The sequence below is a fragment of the Pteropus medius genome, unplaced genomic scaffold (genome assembly GCF_902729225.1).
Source record: "Pteropus medius unplaced genomic scaffold, Ma_sr-lr_union100, whole genome shotgun sequence".
Lineage (NCBI taxonomy): Eukaryota > Metazoa > Chordata > Mammalia > Chiroptera > Pteropodidae > Pteropus > Pteropus medius.
In genome coordinates, this window is record NW_024346667.1 from 16,420,049 (window position 1) to 16,444,718 (window position 24,670).

Consider the following 24,670-nt stretch of genomic DNA (forward strand, 5'->3'; position numbering starts at 1 on the left):
CTGTTCCTAGACTTCAGGGTACAGTCAATGTCATCATTTTCACCAAAGAAGCAATTGCTTCCTCTCGATATCCTGACATATCTGCATGAGTCCATAGATTATCACTGCCCCCAGAACTCTCTATCATGTTTCAAATCCATTGAAGTATGAAAAAAATCAAGTGTGCTTCAGAAAACAGAATCATAAAAATGAACTTGACTAGAGCTGTCTTTTATGAAGATTTTGAATCATGCTCTGGACAAATCAAGAAAAAAAAAGATTGCGAAGTCAGCTGAGACATCAGTGCAAAAATGCTAAATGCAGCAGTTCATTAAGTGCAAAAAGACATAACTGCTCAGTTAAGAGAAGATGAACCTGTGATACAAAACAAAACCAAACTTTTGAGAAAATTGCTATATGATAATGTTTGTATAAATTAATCCATATTGAGTACTTCTATGGCTTATACAAATATTATATACACTAAAGATAAATGATTAAATACTGTTTTCATTCCGTATACAAAAAGAGATCTCTTAATTGCCTTCTACTTTATCTACTTAAATATCCGAAACTTCATTTTCCTAAAACATTCTGACTGCCCATGACAGATGGATGTTTCTCACTTGTATTCTGTACTTTTCCTTTTATCCATAACTGCTTATTAATTTTATGTCACTAGACTATGTTATAACTAACATTTTATTAAACATTATGTAAACTAATAAAATCAAACTGTAAAAGGAAAGGGGTTGCTCTCTGAATTAAAGCCAAGTTGAATGGAAGAAAAATAAATGGATTTGAGTCACTAAAAACATACTGTTATTAGATGCCCAGTTAAGACTACTGTAGCAATAAAAACAAAATTTAGCAATTATATTGCTTAAAAAAAAAAATCCACACAAGATAAACAGTACTGCCAAGCTGTAGAAAGAATAGAGGTGCACTCTGAAAATTCCTTTGTGTCTTCACAGTCATGATGCTCTAATGCCATAATATAAAGTCTGTTCCAATGCCCGATCTTTTCCATCATATTCCAGGCTTGTTGAGCTGTCCATGACTAATACTAATGAGAGACATGCCCTTTCAATTGTTACCTAAAATATGCAAAAACTGCTCTACTGTGCTCTCCAGACTCGCCTAATTTCCCATCGAAGAAATAGAACTCCAGCTACTTGACTGACTTTTCATATTGAATCTTGAGAAATAAGAGATGCTTCATGTATCTGCAACACTCAGGGAAATACAATGGCTCACACTTGATCATATTTGATGTCTGGATTCACAGCCTTTTCATTTTTAACATAATTCATTGCTTCATTTTCTATTTTATTTCCTCCGGTCTTGATTCAGAGGCCAGGATTTCTATCTGTTTAACCTCAAAAACTTACCGACTATGACAATTCCAAATAAATCAAAGTATAAAATTAATGACAACTTCATTTACTGTGTATGTGTGTGTGTGTTTGTATTATGTTCTGGTGTGGTTCAAATTTGAATTTTGGTAAGTGTTGTTTTGAGAATTTTAGAATTTGTGGGGGTTTTAATGAAATTATTTCTATGGAATTGTGCTTATACAAAAAAATTGTAAAGCCTTCAGATTAACAATCAGAGATCCTACTATTTCTGAAATGGAAGAAACTTGTTATTCTTATATTTGGGGGGAAGAAAAGCAACCAAATGGAACTTCAGTAAGTATACATGACAAGAATGAGGTTGGTCCTCCCTCCATCCTTTATTGTGACATATTTTCACACAATGACAGATCATAAAAAAGAAATACAGAAGAATAAAAGTACTGATAACCTGTAACTGCATTAATCTACCAGAGCAGCTAGAGAAAGAACTGTGCTAAGCTGTTTACAAGGCCTGATTTCACATAAAGAACAGAAAAATAGCCAGCAACATGGAAATAAGGATGAGAAAGCCAAGCAGAACTAAAGTTCATCCAAGAAATGGACACTATGGTGTTAATATTGAGGGGATATCTAAGACTGAGACCACGGACTCCTTCTCCCGTTAAACCACATTATGGATTACTCTGTTACTATACTAGAAATTACAAATAAGTCAAACTCTTTGCCCTCAAGCTGTTCACAGTCTAAGACAGAGACAGAGGAGCAAACCAAATACGATGAGCAGAAGGCTACAATACAATAGAGAGGTACATGCAGGCACAGTCCTAAGAGCAAGTTCAATTGTTCTCCCAGCTGGTGAAGAATATTTCTTTATACTTCCTGTTTAAAGATAAATGAGTCTATAGACTGAACTATGTCCCCCTAAAATGCATATGCTGAAGCTCTAACCTCCAATGTGATGGTATTTGGAGATAGGGCCTTTGCAGGTAATTAGTTACATGAGGTCATGAGTGTGTGGTCCTCATGATAAAATCAGTTCCCTTACAAAAAGGGAAACCAGAGAGCTTGCTCGCGTTCTCTCTCCCCACCACATGAGGACACAATAAGAAAGCTACCTTCTACAAGCCAGAAAGAGAGCTCTCACCAGAAACTGACCACACTAACATGTTGATCTCAGAGTTTTAGCCACCAGAACTGAGAGAAAATAAGTTTCTATTATTTAAGGGCCCCCAGTCCATGGCATTTTGTTATGGCAACCCAAGCTGACTAAGACAGTGAGCATTCTTTAAAAATTAGAAACAAAAACATGGGAAGGAGCTGGAAAAGAATATTCTGAAGGATAAACAGAAATCAGTATTGACTTGGTAGGTAAGTAAAAAAAATATATGATATTGTAAATAATGGAGAAGTTCTATATTACAGGGAAGAGCTTTGGCCTTCCTAAGAGAAACCATCTCATGTTCCTCAGACGTCTAAGTTAAAAAAGACAAGGACTTCATGTTAGATGGTTATGTCCCACCAATAAGCATCAGACTGCTCCAAATAGACTGTTGAAGAAAATCAGAAAGCACACTATCTTCTCAGAGGGAGATCTAAGAAGCAGAGTCACTACAGCCAAGGTCGCCATGCTGCCGTACTCCAGGAAGATGGCCTCCACACTCATGCAGGCTCTATCTGCCCAAGCCCAGGCCACGCCTCATTAGACTCAGTGATCACTGCCTACCCACACCTACTGATGTGGAGATGTTAAGGAAATCCAGAAAACCAGCGAGCATCTCTAGGCATGCTGAAGCTCAGAGTAGGACAGAAGGACTCATAAACACAACTACTGGTTTTATCAGTTCCTTCACATGATGACTGTGACTATAGGAAAAAAGAAGCATGGTGGGAAGAAAATAATGGTCTACATACATGATATTAAAAGAGTTGCCTTCCTGAACTTTGGTCTGTAAAATAATAATACATTCCAAATAAAAATCTAAGTACATCTTATATAAATTGAAAGAATATATTTGTCCAGATACTCAGTAATCTAATCAAAGAACTCAAAATAGTAAAATGAAGAAGGAGAAGCAAAGACTGGGTCAGAAAAGCACCTAGGATTTATACTCAGACAATTTAACTCCAGAGCCTGCACTCCTAACCACTACACTAAGCTGTACAGAAATACAGGGCCTAGTGGGTAACAAAGTGACACCATAGGGCCATTTCAGAAAACTCACAATTCAAAGAGGAAAGGTGTCAGGAATCCATATAGTTTTTCCTTTTCAGAGAAATTACTGCAGCCTATACCCCATGCACGGTATTCCACAGAATGTTTATCTGGGGCGAGGAACATAAAGTAGCTAAACCCATGATGTACTGCCGTGGCTGGAGACAGATGTTCAAAGCCAGAAATCCTGATTCCAAAATCTGAAGGATTTTCAAGTAACAGTCCTCAAGATTGCCTGAATGCTATCTCAGTGCTGAACATTCCTGCACTGATATCAACAGACACGACATAGCAAAGCAGTTTTCCAGTTGGAACCTGCCACTGAGGGGCAATTCCAAAAGGCAGCACACTCTTAAAAGGCTAAAGGTAGAATTGGAAAAGCTCAGGAGCCTAATTCTTTGCTTTTCCAAGCTCATGGGGAAAAGTGAGACTCCACTGCCTGAGAGTCATAGTTGTACACATATATATTTTATTCCCAGCCTACTTAGTTTCATTTATTTTTTTTTATCATCCTTTGCAAAGTCTCTATGATCTGCAACACTCTCCCATTAACATTCATTTAGATCCTTACCTTTGGGAATTTGCTCATGGCACCCCTCTTCTAAAACGCTTCCTATTCATACATGTCTATCCAATTCCAACCTGACCCTTAAATATAGCTTCGAATTCTATCCCTTGTAAAAGTCTTCTATGACAATCCTGGAAATTATTTCTACCTCTATGGCTTAATCAAATTAGTGGTTGAGCTTATCTGAATCTACAGTTCACTTTTGACCTTTATATATATACTTCATAGGGTAGTCGTAAAAATTAAATTGATAAAATTAAAATTAAATTAAAATAATCAATGTAAAGTGTTTAGCACAGTTTACGGCATATAGTAAGATTTCGGTGTTACCTATTATGATTATTTGTTTTTTTCCTTATTACAATATTCCATGCTCTTATTAAGCTGTAATTTTTTATTTAATTGCATTATAGGTATCTTTGTATTTCCAATAAGAATAAAAGCAATATTATATCTAGTTTTCCCCAAATTCCAAAAACTCCTAACATTGTACTGGCCACAGAACGTATTGCCAGTAAATACTTAGACAGTTAAAAATGGGACACTGAAATAGTTTACAAATACTACCTTTTCACACTCTGCAATTTCTGAACCATGTTCAGGTGGTAAAACAGGTGGGACAACTCTTCCAAAGATTTACAACCTAAAATAGCTGTTAAAATCTCTGTCAAAGCAATAAACTGTCCTTCCAAGTAGTAACTGGGTGGTCTAGACTCCAGGATCTCATGTGAGCTGTAAGAGGGAGAAGATGATTTATAGACAACCATCAATCTGCAGACATGTACCCACGTAAATTTGAGAAGGATTGTGTTGGCTCGCAAATTTCCTCATCAGATGTAGTCCACAGATTCTAAAACTCTACGTAGGCAAACTCATTTGACAATGTACATATTTGTGTTTTAGAAATATCACTCTGGAAGCAGCTTAGCATAAATGAATTGCACGTGGAGAGATAAAAAACAAGAAAAGCATTAGATGCTACTACAAGTGCCCAGATGAGATACATTGAAAACCCGTTCTGAAGCAATGCAAGTGAGGATTCAAATGCTACTCTCTTGCACCTTTCCAAATGCTACTTTCTCTATGCTCAATTCCCCTTCCTTTATGAAGCATTCAGTCTGTGGATTCTGAGTGGAATGAATTCTACCACTGTAGAAGTCACATGTCTCCTATCACAGAACTCATCATTTTTCTCACAGCTTACAAATTAAGTTATTATCCTTAAGGTTCATTGACATTGCTCAAAGCACAATTTAACACTCTGAGAATTTCCATTTGATCTCTTCTCTCTACACAAGTTTCATCAAATGTCCTCAATCTACAAGCTTTGCATATGTGGAAAGATGTAGACAGTGGAGTAATTATAAAAAGAACAACAATAAAAAGAAGTAAATAACTGAGCAAAGTCATAAAAATGGAGGTATATTATACATTATGTACAGAGGTAAATGGTAATGTTTCTAGGTGTCTCTAAGAAAAATAAAAAATCAACTTGAAATGCACAAAAAAAAACCCATTTAGGCAGAAGACTTAGCATTGTCAAAGAAATACTGTGAGTTTTCCATTAGTTTAAACCTTCTTGAAACAAAAGAAATTAAAGAAGTCTCAAATAAATAGAAAGATATCCTGTGTTCATGCATTGAGAATAAATATTGTTAAAATGTCCATACTACCCAAAGCCATCTACAGATTCAAGGCAATCCCTAACAAAATTCCAATAGTATTTTTCATAGAAATAGAAAAAAAATTCTAAAATTCATATGGAACCACAAAAGACTGCAAATAGCCAAAGTCATCCTGAAAAAAGAAGAAAGTTGGAGACATCACACTTCCTCATTTTAAATTATAATACAGTAATCAAAGCTGTATAAATATAGATACATAGACCAATAGAATAAAATAGAAAGCTCAGGAATAAACCCTCATAAATACAATCAATTGATATTTATATGGGTGCTAAGAATATTTAATGGAGAAAGAATATTCTTTTTAATAAATAAGTTATCCAGTTTTTACACCATTCACAAAAACTAACTTGAAGTTGATTAAAGACTTAAACATAAGATCTAAAACCATTAAACTCCTAGAAGAAAATATGGGGAAGAAACTCCTGGACATTGGTCTTGACAGCAACAATTTTTTGAATTTGACAACAAAAGTATAAGCAACAAAACCGAAAATAAACGAGTAGAACTACATCAACTAAAAAGCTCCTGCAAAGCAAAAGAAACAATTAATAAATGAAAAAGCAACGTAAAAGATGTGGGAAAATATTTGCAAATTATATATTTGATGAGTTAATATCTAAAATATATTTTAAAAACTCATACAATGCAATAGCAAATATATATATATTAAAAAAATAGGCAGAAAAACTGAATATTTTTTCCACAGAAGGCATACAAATGGCCAACAGGTACATAAAAAGATGTTCACCATCACTAATTCTCCGGGAAATGCAAATCAAAACCACCATGAGGTATCACTGCATACCAGTTAGAAGGCTATTATTAAAAAGATGAGATAAGAAGTATTGACTAGAATATAGAGAAAAGAGAACCCTTCTGCACTGTTAGTGGGAATGTAAACTGGTTCAGCTACTATGGAAAACAGTATGGAGGTTCCTCAGTAAATTAAAAATAGAACTACCATATGATCCAGCAATCCCACTTCTGAGTATATATCCAAGGGAAAAGAAATCAGGATCTGATAGAGGCATTTGCACCCCCGTGTTCACTTCAGCATTATTTACAATAGCCTAGATGTGGAAAAACCTAAGTGTCTGTCAATGGATGAATAGATAAAGAAGTGTGGTCTATATATACAATGGAATATTGTTCAGCCATGAGATAGAAGGAAATCCTGCCATTTGCGATCTTGAGTGAATTATGCTAAGAGAAATAAGTCAGATAGAGAAAGACAAATACTATGTGATCTCAGTTATATGTGGAATCTAAAAAAGCAGAACTCATAGAAACAGAGAGTAGATTGCTGGTTGCCAGGGGCTAGGGGATGGAAGAAAAGGAGAGACGTTAGTCAATGAGTACGAACTTCCAGTTACCAGATGAATAAGTTCTGGGGATCTGATGAACAGCATGGTGAACATAGTTAATAATACTGCATTATATACTTGAAAGTTGTTAAGAGAGTAAATCATAAAAGTTCTCATCACACACACAAAAAAATAATTATGTGAGGTGATAAAAGTGTTAACATTCCCACGGTAATCATGTCTCAATATGTAAGTATATCAAACCATCACATTGTACACCTTAAACTTACACCTTAACTGACAAAAGAAAAATATCAATTTTGCCTTAGTTGAAAAACTCCCAATCCAAAATTTTTGTCCTTTGTCTTCATTTATACTCCTAACAATGTCAAATGGAAGCCCCTTGCCAAGATCTGGGCAACTGGGCACATCTGATTTTCACATTACCAGAAAGAACATCATGCAAGGATATTCGGCATGCATGCTTGCTTGAACATTGACTTTCAGACAGTCTGAATATTTTCTAAACGCTGGACTCATTGCTGAGTTTGAAGTAGATGAAAAAGTCCTTGTCTCAAATGAGTCTCTGAGTATATGAACTTTGAGTATATGAACTCAGACAAATTAAATAAACATTAAAAAACATCTAACCTCAAAAGAGTAGCTTCAGTAAGAATATGGACTAACCTGCTAGGTGTTAAAAACTTCATACTCTGTCTCCTCCAAATCGAAATAGCTCCTTCTCATATTATAGTGCTGATTAGAACATATCACATTACAGCCATTTAGAATCATTAAATACACATTTAAAAATCATTCTTATTTTTGTTGATTCCTCAATTTATAATCTTCATCTCTTTGGCCTGGGAATTGGTCAAAAAACTATAACATCCATATATGTTTTCTTCAACTGCTTTATAAAAATTCTTGTTAAATAAATTCTGTTTTTCAAAGAAAATTTCTCTTCATCCTCCTAGAACTATTGTCCAGTGGTGCACATTACACTACAACTGTGCACACTTTTGAAGTAGGGAGCTTTAACACACCTATGGCTGCTGTCCATCAAAACTGTATGCATCTCTGTCAAATAGAGCACAAAAAATATATTTATTTTGCCAAAATACTTCAGGGTGAATAATCCCATTTGCTGGGTAACTTTCCCAAATCCTATCTGGAAGCCTTTCTACAAAAAGGAAAAAGATGGGGAGGACCACCTAATCATGGTTAATCTTTTAAGTAAAAATTAGAATTCTAGAATGCTAAAATAAACATCCTTAGTCACATTGTGTGAGTTACAGGAAAAAAAGAAACAGATATCTGAATCAGTAAATGAGTCGAAAATGATCAGAAATACACTTCACTTCATAACGGCCAGCACCTTTAGAATTCATATTAGTGAAAACCTGTGCCATGGAAGATTTAAAGTTCATGCTGCAATGAGAGTTTCCCTACATTATCAATTTCAAATGACAACCTGAGGTTTTTCTGCAACAGCATTTGTCAGAAGAAGTCATTTAATTTCTTATTTTTAATTTTACTTACACTATTTTATATTAGCTGGATACTTTATTGATCCTTGCCCCATGTACTTTTGTCTTTCAAAGACAAAATTTTGGTTTCAAAATTCCGTCAGTATGATAATCTAACCACGGATAACACTGACGAAATTATGGCTGGTTGGCTATAGAATTGAGGTGAATTGAAAAGAATTCCTGTTTCAGAATAAAAATGTTGTCTTTTTCCTATGGTCACATTTCCTTATGCATGTTAGACAGTTAGGAGATTATATAAAATGCTCCACAAGTCAGGATAACTGTATGGCTCCATCTTTATTTTTCTAATTAATTAACAGTTTGAGAACCATTTGTCATAATAACAGGGAATCCAATATTCATTTTTTCAACAAATATTTACTGACTGACTACGGTGTGCCAGTCATTGCTCTGTGCTTGGAACACATCAATAAACAAAAAATCAGGAATCCCTGTCTTTGAAGCTTATAATCTACCAGGCCTTTCTTTGGAGGCAACACTCTCCCAAATTACCCCAAATCTAACAGCTTTCTTAGTATAAATGTGAGAATGCCAGTTCAACTTCTACAACCACACACAGAGAATCTCTATTCTTCTGACAATTCCATTATTGCCATAGCTTCTTGCTGGCACCTGGTGGCTGATACCCCTGATCCTGACTCAACAGATGATGCTGAGGCTCATTCTGAATTTGATATGATCAACTGGGCTAATATTCATTCATTTCCCACAGAGGCCCCAAGTGGATCTTAAAGAGAGAATAACCCAATTCTCTCCAAATTAAAACAAGCCAGAACAAGGCTCTCTATTGCCTGAACTCCCCTAATCATCAATCCTCAGTCTGCCCAAGGGGTCAAGTTCAAGAGTACCATGCTTAGTTATCATCCCTTTGTAGACTTTGAGCCATTATCTCACTTCCCTTCTAAAAATTTCACATCCTCAGAAATCAGGCAGGAGCTCCCTTTTCCTCTTAGACATACTAAAAGTTTGAGTATGCCTCTTTTTTTAGAAAATAGAAGTATCCTCTTCAACCTCCAAAAGGCATTACACTATGTATTTATTCATTCATTCATTCATTCATTCATTCACTTATCAAACACTTGTTACCACCTTCTCTGTGCCATGCACTGCTCTCTACCCCAATTGCCTCCAGCAAGATACTTTGTGGAGGAAGCTGCCTTCATACCTACAGAGGACAACAAGATGACTTTCTGACAGTTCTCTCCTTAGAATAAAAGACAAAAAAATTCCTAAGTGGGACCTTCAGCTGGGCACTCTATTATATATTGAGTATATTATAAATAACAGCAACAAAAAACTGTCTACAATTTTAAAATATCCAGGTGATAATGAATAGATGATGAAAATTATTATCAATTTCTTCACAAAATAAATTTCTATTAAAATTATTTTAGGAAGAAAATATGCATTAATTCTGCAATAAGACAGAATTGCAGCTGGGTTCCCCACCCCAAACACAAAAACACCCAAGTAAATTATTTTTTACCAACATGAAAAAACAAACAAACAAAAAATGCTCTAATCAGTCATTCGTTTCTTATAAAAACTTCCTGCTTAGGACAAATCATTGACTCAGAAGGCTAGAAAAGTCCAATCAACTTTCAGCCCCTGAATACCCTTGACCAAATAGTCCTATGCTTGTGCCTCCAAGTTCAGGCCACTCTTCTCCTTGAGTCACTCTCACCCAAGTTTTAATAATTCTGGCAATGGCAAGCACTTCTGCATCAGACTCTCTATAACCTCAAACCATTGGTATTAATGTTATATGTTTGAGTCATGTAATTAATTCATCCTCTTTATGACAGGTCCAGAAATATGTAAAGAAGCTTTGAATCCCTATTTTCTCTCTTGCAACTATTTTCAATTATTCTCTTGCAACTTTCTCAAATGACATAGTTTCTAGTCTTTTCATAAAATCACTCTCTTCTGAACATATATCATTTGTCTACGTACCTGTTAAAGAATGATACCAATACCCTTTTTATTTACACTTCTAAGAACTTTCTTTAAGGAAATAATCAGGAGTATGAGCAAATATTTATCTATCATTAATATTTATCACAGCATTCCTTACAGTATTTAAAAATCATAGAGTAGTATAGCATACCTATATGATAAAATTTAAAAGTATGTTGAAGAAGCAATTGAATGGCATTGAAATGTTTACTATATGTTGTCAAGTAGAAGGAAAAGGAGATTACAAAAATGTATAATAAGATCATATATATACACATATCCGTGTGTGTGCATTAACCTGGAATAATAAGAAAATATTAACAGCAATTCTCTCCAATCAATGGGATTATAAATGATCTTTACTTGTATTTTTCTGTACATTTCAGATTTTCTGCCATGAAAACACATTACTTTGTAATAACAAATAATAAATGTTATTTTTAAAATTGTGTTACGAAAAACTGAAAGCAAAAATTGAAAGATGTAGACTGATCAACTCACAGGAAGTGAATTACCGTTCCCTCACTCTAACCCACTTCCACTAATACTGTATAACACATTGATGGGTTTGTAGCCACATTCCATAGGGGTTTCATTTTGAGAATGTTCTAAATTATAACCTATAAAACATTTTCACAAATATTACCACTAAATTTCTCTCATCTTACTCTTGAACATTAGTTGGGTTTTTGTTTTGTTTTGTTATAATTCATAAAATTTTAATTCTTAAAAATAAGTGACTTCCATTTGCTGCCTGACACTGCCAGCAGCCCCACTGAGCCTCCACTGTGCCCAACATGGCAGAGTTCAGCAGCAGCTCACCCCAGGACTTGGCCCAGAAACAGGAGAAGAGGTGGGAGTAGGTCTGAGCAAGGCAATCACCGAGGAATTCAGCCATCAGGACATCCAGGTAGAGACTAGCAACATGCAAGAGAGGAAGCTGTCTATATCATACAGGGAGACTGTGAAGAAATTAGGAAAACTCAGTGGAAATTATCATGATCAACACTTACAAAATTGCATCATCATCCAGAAGGATGTTTCCATATGCCCAACAAGATAAAAAGAAAACGAGTCATGCTCCAATTTCTGCAAAATGTGTAACCAATACAATTTCAGTAACTAGAGTGAATGCACATTTCTCAGATACACACTTCTCAGACACAGAGATTTTTAAAAACATTCCTGCAGATAGTTTATACACAGAGTCTATAGTCTGCAGTGGATTCAAGAAAATATTGCAGAGTAGAGGAACTCTATCATTGCCTTTTTTTTTTTTTTTTTTTGTTAGGCAAGGCAACCCTTGGTTGACCTCATAGATTGCAAGGACCTTGTCAGCTTACTATCCCTTATTTTTTATTTTTTACGCCTACAGCACCTGGTCTTCCTAGGTGGTCTCCCATCCAAGTATTGACCAGGCCCAACCTTGCTTAGCTTCCAAAATCAAATGAGATCAGGCTTGTTCAGGGTGGCATGGCCATAGACCTCTACCATTGCTTTTTAATGATCATGGTGAGGCATCTAGAATATACAAGATGTTCTTACCTATTTAACTATGTCTCACTGTAAAATGTTGTGTTTTGAACTATTATACTAATGTAATAACATAATTATATGTTTTAATAATATAATTATGTGTTTGTAAATATATATGTTTTAAACTATTATGTTCTGGCATGTTTTTCTTTTCTTATGCTTCTAATGTTAAGACAATAATACTAAAGCAAAAAATAATTATATAGTGTTTGCTATTTATCCCTATCAAACTGCTTTTAAAGTTTGGTTCATCTCTTTATCATGTTAAGACCTCTTTCATCTGATTCTATCATTTAGGTTTTTATAAATCCTCTTAACTCTTCATCACTCACAAGTTTAATGAGTATGTCCTCTACACGTAAATTTAAATCCTTGATGAATATATCAAACAGAATACAGGCCAGGATAAAGCCATGACACTTACCAGCAGAAAGCTGTCATCAGATTTAACACTTTCTGGATGCAGGTGTTCAACTAGAAACTCATAAAGCTAGCAGTATTATGACTTAGATCATAATTCTCCCTCTGTGTAATATCATATATCAACAAAGGACTTTACAGAGGATATTTGGTTTTGTCAAGAAATTTAGGAAGTGGCCTTGTTGTTTCACGCATATACCAATGAATTAAGAGAGATCGAAAATTTATTAAAACAAAGTTGAGCCCTATTCGAAAAGTGAAGAGACCTCCAAAATCTTGGCTGCAATTACTGTCTCAAGAAGGCAAATATTTTACCGAAAGCATTCATTCCTGACCTGACATTTTATCATGGACCCACAGTATTTCTTCTGCCTCATAAATAAAAATGAGACAGAAGGACTAAATCTTATCCATCTCCATTGATTCTACAATGCCTAGCACACAGTTTCATATATGACATGAGGAGTCTACTCTTTGCCTTTCTCAGGTCAGGATGCTCCCGCCCAAACAGAAGTTTCTGCCACTGCTCATCCCACTAGAAGTCCAGGAATCAAGCTTACTACTCCCTGTGGCATTGCAGAAAGAAGCATATGTATAGATTAGCCACAATATGTGTCATATTCAAGGCATGAGGTATAACACTGACTCCCCACTTACCAGGTGATGAGGTAATTGACTAAAAAGATCTCTGCGTGTAGGCAGTAAGATGTTGCTACTACTATGCAGTCAACAACTTAGTTGTTATTAGCTGTAGAGACTTTGAATGAAGCACAACAATGCCTCCATTAAATAACAATAATGACTCTTTACCTGAGATGGCTGGTTAAGCTCGGTCATCCCAGAACCACAGGGCTTGGACACGCAAATGTCAAGTCCATTCCAGGTAACTGATCACTGTCTATTAGACCACTTAGGGGTATAAATCCAGGCGCTGCCTAGCCACACACATCTTTTTGCTTACTTCTCCCATTCAGTGGTCTGTTCTTGCTCTGTGGAAACTCTCGTTATCCCTCCCACATAAAAATCCTCATATTGCTTCTTTTTTTCCTTACAATAGAACTCAATGTTCCCACTCCCCAAAGCCTTAGCAACACAGAACATATTTCTTCTGAAGGTAGAGAATGCATACAATTTAGAAAAATTGTCCAAACTACATAATCTGGTGAATAAAGAGATCTTTTATTATCGCTTGTGGAGTTTCCATTTTCCCTAAAGATTCTCCTAAATCCATGAGGGATAAAACCTATGTTTTCACATCAAAACATAAGATGAGCCTAGGCCACATACAAAACACAAACTCAGTAAATGCTCAGTGATTGAATCAATGATGCAATATACTTTATATAAGATATTTTGGATCTAGTGAGTTAAAAAAAAAAAAAAAACTATGGATGGAAGTGTTGGCATGTTATACGGCAAGACACTCCCTAGCAAAGAAGAGCAAGAATGTTGAGACCTAGGAAGCAGTGAAATGGGGAGAATCAAGGTGTTCTCTCCTTTACCGACAAGGGAGTTGAAGGACAAATATGAGGTTTAAAGCAGAGATCATGGATTAGCAGGAGACTGGCACAAACATCAGAGAAGAATGTTTACATGCAGGAGGAAGATTCAGAAGAATTATAAACTAAGCGAGAAGTCTACACCTAAAATGGCCTTGCTAAATTCTACAGCTAAGAGAAAGTGCGGAGACACCTAGTGCTCCAACATATAAATGCTGCTCCATGTCATCACCTCCTTTCCTTACCCAGCCCACTCCCAAATGACATTCACACTCTCTACCGGTAACTTAAACTCTCCTCTCTGTAGGCACCAAAGGAGATATAAATTGATGTATTAGAGATTAAGGCATTCACAGATGTCTTTAACCTGTCCCATTTCACAGCCCATCCATTCTCTTTAGATACAGGAAAACAATGCAAAGGAGAAAACAACTTGGTAGATAGTAAGGAGACCAGGAAACCACAGAACTGGAACTTTTCCTCTTTACTAGGCCACCTCCAACACCCAAGTCATTTTTACAAGCTAGTCTACTATGAAAAGCAGTAATAACAATAAAAGGTTGATAAAACAAATAAAATGAATGTCAGTTTCCTCTCTTGAGCTCGCCTTCAGAGGATATTATTATAACCAGAATTGCTTTTTCATTACTTAAATATGTTTCTGAAAAAGTTACCACTGTATTTTCACATTCACCTCCAAAACTGGAGCTAGTTAACACCTCCCTCCACAGCAATACCAAATATCACTGCAGTTTAAAAGAGAGAAGTTCGTGAAGGACAAGGTTAGTGAAGGCATATTGCTTTCTGCACAATGAATATTAACAATATCTACCAATTATTGAGTCACTGGTATGTGCCATACACTGTACCAAAGCCTTGATAACTTTTATCTCAAATCCTTACAGCAAACTACAATATACAGATATTACTCTACAAAAGTTTTACATAAGGAAATTGAAACTTAGAGAGGGTAATTTACCTAGACACATGTCTAAATTGTAGATTTAAACCCAAGTTGGTCTCCCAAAATTCAAGTGCCTCCCATTATGCACCACTGCCTCTCCAGACCTATTTCACTGTGGGAAAACTGGTGTAAAGGAAACATTTCATTGTGAACATTATCTCTTTATTGGAGAGTCATGTTTCTCTTAGAGTAAATCCACTTATTTCCTATTCTCCAAATCAGTATATACCAAACATCATTTTAATAACTGTTATAATTTTATTAGCTTTTATTTGCATACTCATTTTCAAATAAGATATATATTGTTTCTTCTCAGTTAGGGCTCCCTAATTTTCCAAAGAGAAATTAACTAACTTATATCACCTAAAGTCACAAAACCTATTAGTGATACAACCAGGCCAAAAATACATATTAACAGTACGTCCTCACTTAATGTTCTTAGGCTCTTGGAACTGAAGCAAAATGATGTTTAACAAAACTAGTTTTACCATAGGCTTGTTAATGTAAATGAGAGCTAAGTCCCCACGGCATCCCATCAACGTTATAATGAACGACATTGAACAAAACGACGCTCTTCAAGTGCCTGCTGCATTCCACGCTTCTCTGCCCACTTCTTTCCAAATACGGTGACTCTTCTGCGATTTCTCTGTCTAGCCTTCAGTTTTCTCTGTGATGTGGCCTACCCTACCTATGTAACCCAAATACAGCGTAAGATAATTATTAATTTATTCCAGAAATAGTGATCTATTACCCCAGATGTTCTAGTATCTCCATGCACTACAGGCACATCACAGCTAAGATCCAGCCTCCCTTAAAAAGGCTCCATGTGCTCTTCCAAATAAAAACACACAGACATTAGACTCTCTTCATAAAAGACAGATGCCATAGTGACCAGCATGGAATAGCTTAAAAAAAAAATGCATAAATGCCCTGCCAGCCAAGACCACCAAGTGAAATCTGGAAATCAGTGTAACATGTTGATGAAGGTATTCCTGCCAGCACCCACACCTCCAACGAAAACAGCCACAACGAAACCCTAGAACTTGGCAAGTGAGAATACTCTCCTATTGTTCAGTAAATTCCATTGTTGTCTAGATGCAAGCTGTTCACATGGATTAATGCCCTGCTCACATTGCCAGTTTTAATTTCCTCTGTTGCCTATATGCAAACTCTCTAAGGAGATGAACAGAATACAAACGGATCATCTGCACTTTTAAAATATTACAATCATAAAAGTCACAATATGCATTTCTGTACTCTTTCTCCCAGATATTGTTAAAGCAACCCATTTTTAAACATATTATTCCAGATTTCAGTATTTTTTCTCCACGTTAGCTAAGAAAGATATTTTCAGAGTCAAATCTGAAACTTCATTCAAACCTTATGAACCCACTAAGTCTGATATCTTGTAAAATAACAGCACCTTAAATTGTTAACTTGGATGTTGGCCAACATTATTCTAATCAACACATAGCATTTTCTTCTGCAAGGAAAAAATTGTATGCCTTACAAATATCTTTTGCGCATATAATTCTGCCACAGATGATAAGTAAAAAAAAAAGAGAGAGAAAGCATGACTGTGTTCCAATAAAACTTTATTTATAAACACCAAAATTTCATATAATTTTCACGACATGAATATTATGCTTCTTTTGAGTTTTTTCCAATCATTTAAAAGTATAAAAATATTTTTAAAACAGCCAATGACAAGATTTGGTCCCATGGGCTGTAGTTATATGACAAGGTTTTCCCCATCTGGTTAAAACTGAGTCACAAGCATGTCTCTGATCCAGCTTATGTGATGAGACGAGGGAGCCCAGAACAAGAAATTTCATTTTAAGCACATCTATTTGGTTCACTTTCCACTAGTAAGAACTTGGTCACATGGCCACAGCTAGTCTCAAAGAGAGCTAAAAACAGAGTCAAAGCTGGGGAGACATATGCTCCAGAAGAAGAGGAGAAGACATGTCAGACAGCGATCTGTTACAGACCCCTAAGACTGGTTCTTAGGAGCCTCCTTAGGGTCGGTACTTGATGCTCTTCACATAGAGTTGCCCGAGAGCCACTATCTTAATTCTACGTTCTCTGGGGCTAATTTTGCTTTATTAATGTCTCGTCCATTATTCCAGTTAAGAGATCACACACTCTTTACCTCTATGTACTATTCCTCTAATAATCTATGTCAATCTAGAGAGAAACTAGAGAAATATTCTTGTTTCTAGTCTACGAGTATTCTGTACACACGATACAATATTAGTAATATGAATATTGACAAATGAGTGTCCTAGATGAGCTCTCACATATAACAGTTATATTATAACTATATCATAGTTATATAATAGTGACCCATGTGTGTCCCAGTCCAGTAAACTCTGTCTTAACACTCCAAGTTCAGCTTAGTTTTTTTCTACTCACCATCCATTAGGAGTCCTGCCCGCCTCCTCAATCTTTGGCCTACAAACATCCTGGGGCATTATAATGGAGTTTTCCACACACGATCACTGGCCCATCAATGGCATCAATTGATGTGGATGGAGCAAAATCCTCTAGAGCTCCAACCAGAATATCTACTGCTGGTGCCCACTTCAGGTAATGGGAGGTTACCAAAATTCACAAATATCACTTTCTACCAGCAAGAGTCAGCAAGAGTCAGCTGGAGTGACATCAGTCTATCACTTCTAAAACTTGGATAGAATGTAAAAGGTTGGCATCTGATTTTCTGAAAAGGTCATGAATAAGATGAAATATTTCAAGTGGTGACAGAACTGCTGGTCAAACTTAATTGGAGAGAGGAGGAAAGAAATTGTAATGAGTTTATTAAAGGGGCTAAACCTGATGGATTACATTTAGAGGCAGATTTTTTTCCCCTCTACTGCCTTCAGACTCTGTGGGATCCTTGCCCCTGCACCATGACAATATCTAGAGCAGATATCAAAGCTTTTGGGTCATTTTCGATCTTAAGGACAATCTCATTTTCCACTATTAAAAGTTTAGCCTAGTATGACTAAAAACCTGTCTTGTCCAATCTAATTAGATTAGGCCTGCACCACAGCCATTTAATATCAGGACTGACTTAATGCACTCTCTGGCTAACCACATGTGACTACACCATTCCACTCTATCGCCCAGTGGTCCAAGCACTCTCTTGTGAATTATGTGCCCACTGTCCTCCAGAGCCCTAGTTTTCTTACTTCGTTTGTGAAAAGGAGCTTAAAAAATACAGATTCTTAAGCATCTTCTGTCACACCACCAACTCCCCCAACCCTTCTCACCCAACTCCTCCAGATTCTAATTTAGTCAGTAAGTGGCAGAGCCAAGAAATCTGAATTTTCAATAAACCTCTAAATGATTTTGATGAAGTGGCCTACAAATCATGCTCTGAGAAACACCGCTTCAGGGAATATGTAATCATAACCATAAAGACACACATTCCTATTTTCCTTGGTTCCTGTCCAAAATCAAAAGCTTGTGGTGATTTACACTCTCCAATGCTCCCATTTCTCAAATACTCCATATGACTTCTTTCTAAATCAAATAATTCCTCTCTCCTCTCCCAAGCCTCTGGAAGGGCTGGGTCATCATTACCTCCTATAACCTTTAAACTCGGCTCTGCACTTCCTGGCTTTATCAGACTCTGGGTTCACTGAAACCTGGCTACCCACAGAAGGCACCAGTTTCCCTGTAGCTCTCTCTGCTAAAAACTGCTGTTCTTCCTCCATCCCATTTACCTCACATTTGGAAAGCGATATCTTCCTTTCTCCCAAAACCACTCCCACATCTTCACTCCTACATCTTTTTGCCAAAGCTCCTGTGCCCCTGAGACTCACACGATCTAACTATTCCTCTACCTCCATACATACTCTAACACCACCTTTCCTGTCACTGTCATAGGCAAACTTTTTCATTGCCAGTGGCACCCAGCTCAAAGTATTCCTTTCATGCCAAGTCCTGCTATCATCCTGGATGACTCCACTGTCCATGTAGATGAATGATTTACTCCCTGGCTTCTCATGTTCCTGACTTCATCATTTCCATCACATCAGCTACTATGCTACAGACCTTGTCATCATCTCAAAGTACTTCATCTCTGATGTCACTAATTCAGACTTCTCACTGTCTGCCCACAATCTCCCATCTTTCCAGCCTACTCACTTATGATTTATCACATGGGTTCTTTAACTTCCAGGGCACCTCCAGTCCATAGAACCCTCTACTTTATCTATCAGCTACTTCATTTCTTCACTTCCCTGTTTATTCTTCTTGGGTACAATCTTAACTCCTCTTTTTCTAATGTTCTCAACTCTTTTGCTCCACAGACCTCTCATTGCATCCACATGCAAAAACCTCAAACCTGGATGGATCCAACTATCCTTCTTTGCGTTTGCACCCTAAGTACTAAATGTTGATAAAGACGAATCTCATTAACAGTGTAGATTGATCCTGACCTGTAATTACCAACCTCAAATGGGCCTGTAACACTGATCAGTAATGCTACAATGTTTCTCTATTCTCCATAAGAAATATTAAATATTCTTCCTTCTTATCAAACCCCAATCCTTTCACATCTCCCTTATCTCTCAGCATAGGACATCCTACTTCTCTAGAAAAAGAAACAGATAAACCCGTCTATATCTGCATCAATATTTCCCTATCTATTACCACAACCATTTACAAAAGAAAAAGTGGTCTGCCCTGTTCACTGGGTGGCCAGGCCTTGCAGCCAAGTTTAAAAGATAAGTGCCACCCAAGGAAGAAATCTGTGTGTGATTCAAGGTCACTGAGAGTAGGCAACATGCACAACAGGCTCAAGTGGCACAGCACTTACTTACAGCAAGAGGAACAAGATGGTACATGAGATCCAGCCTCTTACAATGTGTTGGTCCCTGATGGCCAGCCGCTCTGATCTGCAGCCGATGTAGGCTGTGTGACTGTACACACCCTGCTCTGTGCTGCTACAGTAGAAGGACCCCAAGTCCTTCCCATGGGGTCTGAAATACAGAAGGCTGCAGGCATGTCTGAGGGCCACCGATGCATGCACTTAAGCAGAACAAAAGATTATATGTCAAGCTTGGAACAGGGAAAGACATTCCTTCACAAGGAGATAAGCCCAGCACAGGCTGTAAGGGCTCTTTATCTCTTTACAAGGAAATGTTCCAGGCCCAAGGCCACTCTTATGTGACATTCAGGGGTTGAGAAGTGGTGCATGACTGTCCTTCCCAGTAAAAATCATCCTACCCTCTATCTAAGGCCAATCCCTCCTTCTTGCTCTGAACCAAAAACTTCTTTCCACCCCGAAATAAATCTGCAGATACTGCTCAATCTCTCTCCTCCCCTTCAATTAATATACTTGAAATAACTAATTGTCTTAATTCTTAATATCCTACTCATTTTCAAACCACTCCAATCTTGCTTCTGCACAAAACACTCCACAAAATTAGGTAGGTCAAGTTCAGCAATGACTTTACATCACTAAATTCAAAGAAAACTTTTCTGTTATAGCTTGATTAAAACTGTGTATTTGACATTCTTGACCATGCTCTCCCTCTTCTAAGCTCTTTCTTCTTTTAGTGTCAATGCTGCCACATGGTCCTGATTTTACTCCACCACACTGGCAGTGCTTCAGCTTCTTTTGCTGGCTTTTTATACTCTACATGACCCTTACATTTTAGAGCACCTTCAGGCTCTGTTCTTTTCTTCCTGGTGGAGCTCAGCCAATTCTAATACTTCTAGTATCTTCTGATTTATTCAGTAATTGACTCGGTCACTCCAAAAAAATATTTAGTGAGCACTCCTTATGGGACAGGCACTATACAAGGTGGTAGAATTCAGGGGCAGGGCCATTCCATTGTATGACCTCAGAAGTCACCATTCACCTAGACTGTTATGCAAGGCACTGGCACAATTCAGGAGTTAGCAAGACAACTATGCCTACCCTTGTGGGCTTTCCTGTTTTACAGAAGAAATAGAAGTAGAAGAAATAATTTCAAAAGTAATGACTCAATTACAGGTGGGAATAGCACTCCAAAAGAAATGTTGGAAGATTCAACAAAGAGTGGAGTTTCCAGGAGAGAAAACAGCACTTCGAAGGGATGAGGTAGGACAGAGCTTTGCTGTCCTGGATGGTCTGTTGGAAGGCCAGAGTAGCTGGAGTGAGGGAGCAGGGGAGAAAGCAGCGAGGGTGAACCCAGAGAGGCGGCAGGAGTAGATCATGTACACGCTCAAAGGCCACTTTAAGCACTCTGCTCTCTTGACCTTAAGATTTTACTCTGGATTTCTAAGGAAGTCACTGAAAGACTTTAACTGGAGAAAAACATAATCAAATCTGCATTTTGTCAGCGTATTTTGGTTGCAGGGTGATTACAGTAGATATGGGGAGGCTGTTTTTTTATGAGGAAAAGATATGAGAGTGACATGTATGCTATTGGCAGCTGCTAGAGAAGCAGACATTTTCAAGTTGTAATTTCAGGAGGGGCCCTGTTATTATGTTCGGGCTCGAATAACTGGCTACACAATGGTACCATTTCCTACCGTAAGAAGCACTGGGAGGAGCAGGTTGGGGGAAAGCAGCACAGTTCTTGTTTAGCCACATTGAATTTGAGATGCCTGCAAAGCGTCCAAGGGAGACCAAGTAGCCCTGGAGTTCCGCGGTGAGAGAGAGAGAATGGTCCTCTCAGCGCCACTCGGGCCTTCTCAAAACACCTCTTCTTCTGCTGTCCTTCTCACCGTAAACTTCTGGTCATCTCTTATCTGTTAGACTGGTATATTTTAGGCTCCTCTAGTCAATAGCAGTGCTGGGTTGAAGAGTGCCCCCGCCCTCCAAAATTCAAGTCTCCACGGACACTGTGAATGGGACTTTATTTGTAAATAGTTTTTCTAGACATAATCGAGTTGAGGTCGTACTGAACTAGGATGGGCTCTCAATCCAATGACCGGTGTCCATATAAAGAGACTCAGAGACACACAGAGTTAGAATAAAGGCCATGTGGAAACAGGTAAAAATCGGAGTGCTACAGCTACAAGCCAAGAAATGCCAAAGATTGCAAGCAACCACCAAAAGCTAGGAAAAGCAAAGAGATTCTTTGCTTTTAGAGGGAGCATGGCATGGCTGACATCTCGATTTTAGATCTGTAGCCTCCAAAACTGAGAGAATAAATTTCTGTTTTAAGCCACCCATTTTATGGTAACTTGTTATGGCAAGCCCAGGAAATTAATGCACTGACTCACCCTTGGCTTCTCCCTCTCCACATCAATCCATCACAAATCTTTATTCCATCCACGGAGGGTGTCCTGAATCCATTTGTTTCCTCCATTCCCACTACCACTGTCTCATACAAACCCCCATCATCTCTTATGTCTTTACTACTGAAAGCACCTGACTGGCTCCACATGCTTCTTTTTGCCCTTTTCTAATCCATCTTCTACTTAGTAACCAGAGTGACTTTAAAACACAAATATGATCGTGTCATTGTCTTGCATAAAACACATCTATTCCAAATAGAGTAAACTCCAACATCTTCAACACAGATAACAAATCCTTCTGGGATCTAGCCAGCCTGCCACCCTGAAGTTCCCATCAGCATGCCCTTCACTACTCTTCCGATTCCAGTCATGTGAACTTCTTTAGGCTCCTCAACCTTGCCCCACTTTCTCATTTCTTCTCACACATCTTCTATCGCTCAGTACACTTTTAGTTAAGTATCAAATATGTAAATTCCACAAGAGCATGGACTGCGTCGGTCATGTTCACTAGCATGTTCACTAACATGTACCTAGAAAATATAAAGTGCTCAGTAAACATTTTGTGAAATAATGACACAGAATGCAGTTAAATTTTCTCAAGTTACACTAACCAAACCTGATTAGATATATTTTTCCAGAAATTCATGTTTCAACTCAGAATTCATTTTAACGGAAATAATGTTTGAAAAATTCAATCATCATTTATAACATTATTTCTAGGGGAATAAAATATTAAATTTCATTCAACCAGCTAAAAATACAAACTTTGGCCGACCATCTGTTTGAAAATCAGGACCTCTACTCAAAGCATGCTCATTGGTCATTACTACTTACTTTCTCATTCAAGCCAAATCTCCAAGCTAAACATGTACATGTACATGCTTTGGGAATGCCGGGTGAAACCATGGGTCTTGACCCTTTTTGAGAGAGGGCACCACTACCCTACAGGGTTTGAAGACAGAGAAGAAGGGCAAAGAAAACAAAGTAAATATTTCTCAGCTTGACTGGGGATCACACCACTCTAATTCCCCTCCTTTCCATTCAGTCAAGTACTCCACACACACACTAATGTCAGCTGGTAGCTTAGGAAAAAAGCTCATCTTTGCAAATAAATATGGTCATGTTTCTTCTCTTCTGCTTTACTACACTATTCTATTACTTTCCAAAACCTGCAAAACAAAACAAACAAAAATAATAATAATATAATTCATGTTCTACATTCTCACTCAATCCATTCAATACATTTGTGATTACAATGTCCACCATTCTTTGCCCTGGTACCCCGAAATATGTAAAGAGAATAAGAGTGCTGTCATTCCTTCTAAACTCACAATAGCACCATCCAAATCTAACCTCTTCCCATGATCCCTAACTCGGTAAATGGTACCACTGTCCACCCAGCTCTGCCAAACAGAATTCTAGAAAACATTTTTGTTACTTCCTTCTCTCTTGAATCCATTTCCAATCCATTAAGTACTGTCAATTTTAATTCCTAATCTGTCAGTTTCTCTCAATTTCCACCATCATAACCAAATCCCAGCCAAAATAAAGTCATCTCTCATCTGAATTATGATAAGCAATCTCCTAATTGATCTCCTTTCACTTACTTTTGCTTCCTCTAATCCATTCTGCATGTTGAAGGCAAAATGCACTTATCGTGTTGTGCTCACCACCCCCCCAATCTTTCTGCCTCTACCTCTATTCTCCAACTTGAACTCTTCAATATTTTCTCTTGGGATAAGAACTAAAATTTGGACAATAGCCTACAAGGGCCAGTATGGTTTCACCTGCAGCTATCTCTCTAGTTTCAACTCTTAGCACTCAACTCTTCAATTGCTAGCTTCCTTTTACCTCCTTGAATGTACCATTTTCACTCATCCCGGAAACCTGCACATATGCTGCTTCTGCTGTTGAGAGTGCTCTCTCCCCTCATCCACTCTGTCTTTGTCAACTTCTATGCAATCTTTAGATCTCAGTGGAAACATCACTTCTTCAGAGAACTATTTCCCCTCAACCACCATGACTACATTATGATGCCATTATATATTTCCATAACACTGTGTGCATTACTTCCTAGCTCTTACCAATGTCTGTTAATGCACTGGATATAGAAAATGCCAAAACAATATTTTTCCAATCAGTCCTTGCCCTGGGAGCTTTGACTTGCCAAAAAAGGAATGATACTTTGCTGCCTATTTGGAATCTAGTGTCAGCTGCCACCTGCCTACTTCTTTTTTGCGAAGAAAAAAAAAAAAGTCAACAGTACAAAAATTACTATTTTTTTTCTAAATTTATGTCTATACAGCGTCATGAGGACATTTAAGCAACTCTATAAAGAGGTACATGTGGAAAGCAACTGAGTCTTCCTACCAATAGCCAGCAAGAGGCCTTCTC

General features: G+C 37.4%; 1 long non-coding RNA gene and 1 pseudogene across 1 annotated transcript in view; both read right to left on the reverse strand.

Moving 5' to 3' along the window:
* LOC120613381 (uncharacterized) overlaps positions 1–24,670 on the reverse strand; it is a 46,963-nt gene that overhangs the window by 18,503 nt on the left and 3,790 nt on the right. The window lies entirely within an intron of this gene.
* On the reverse strand, positions 11,985–12,103 carry LOC120613563 (uncharacterized; annotated as a pseudogene).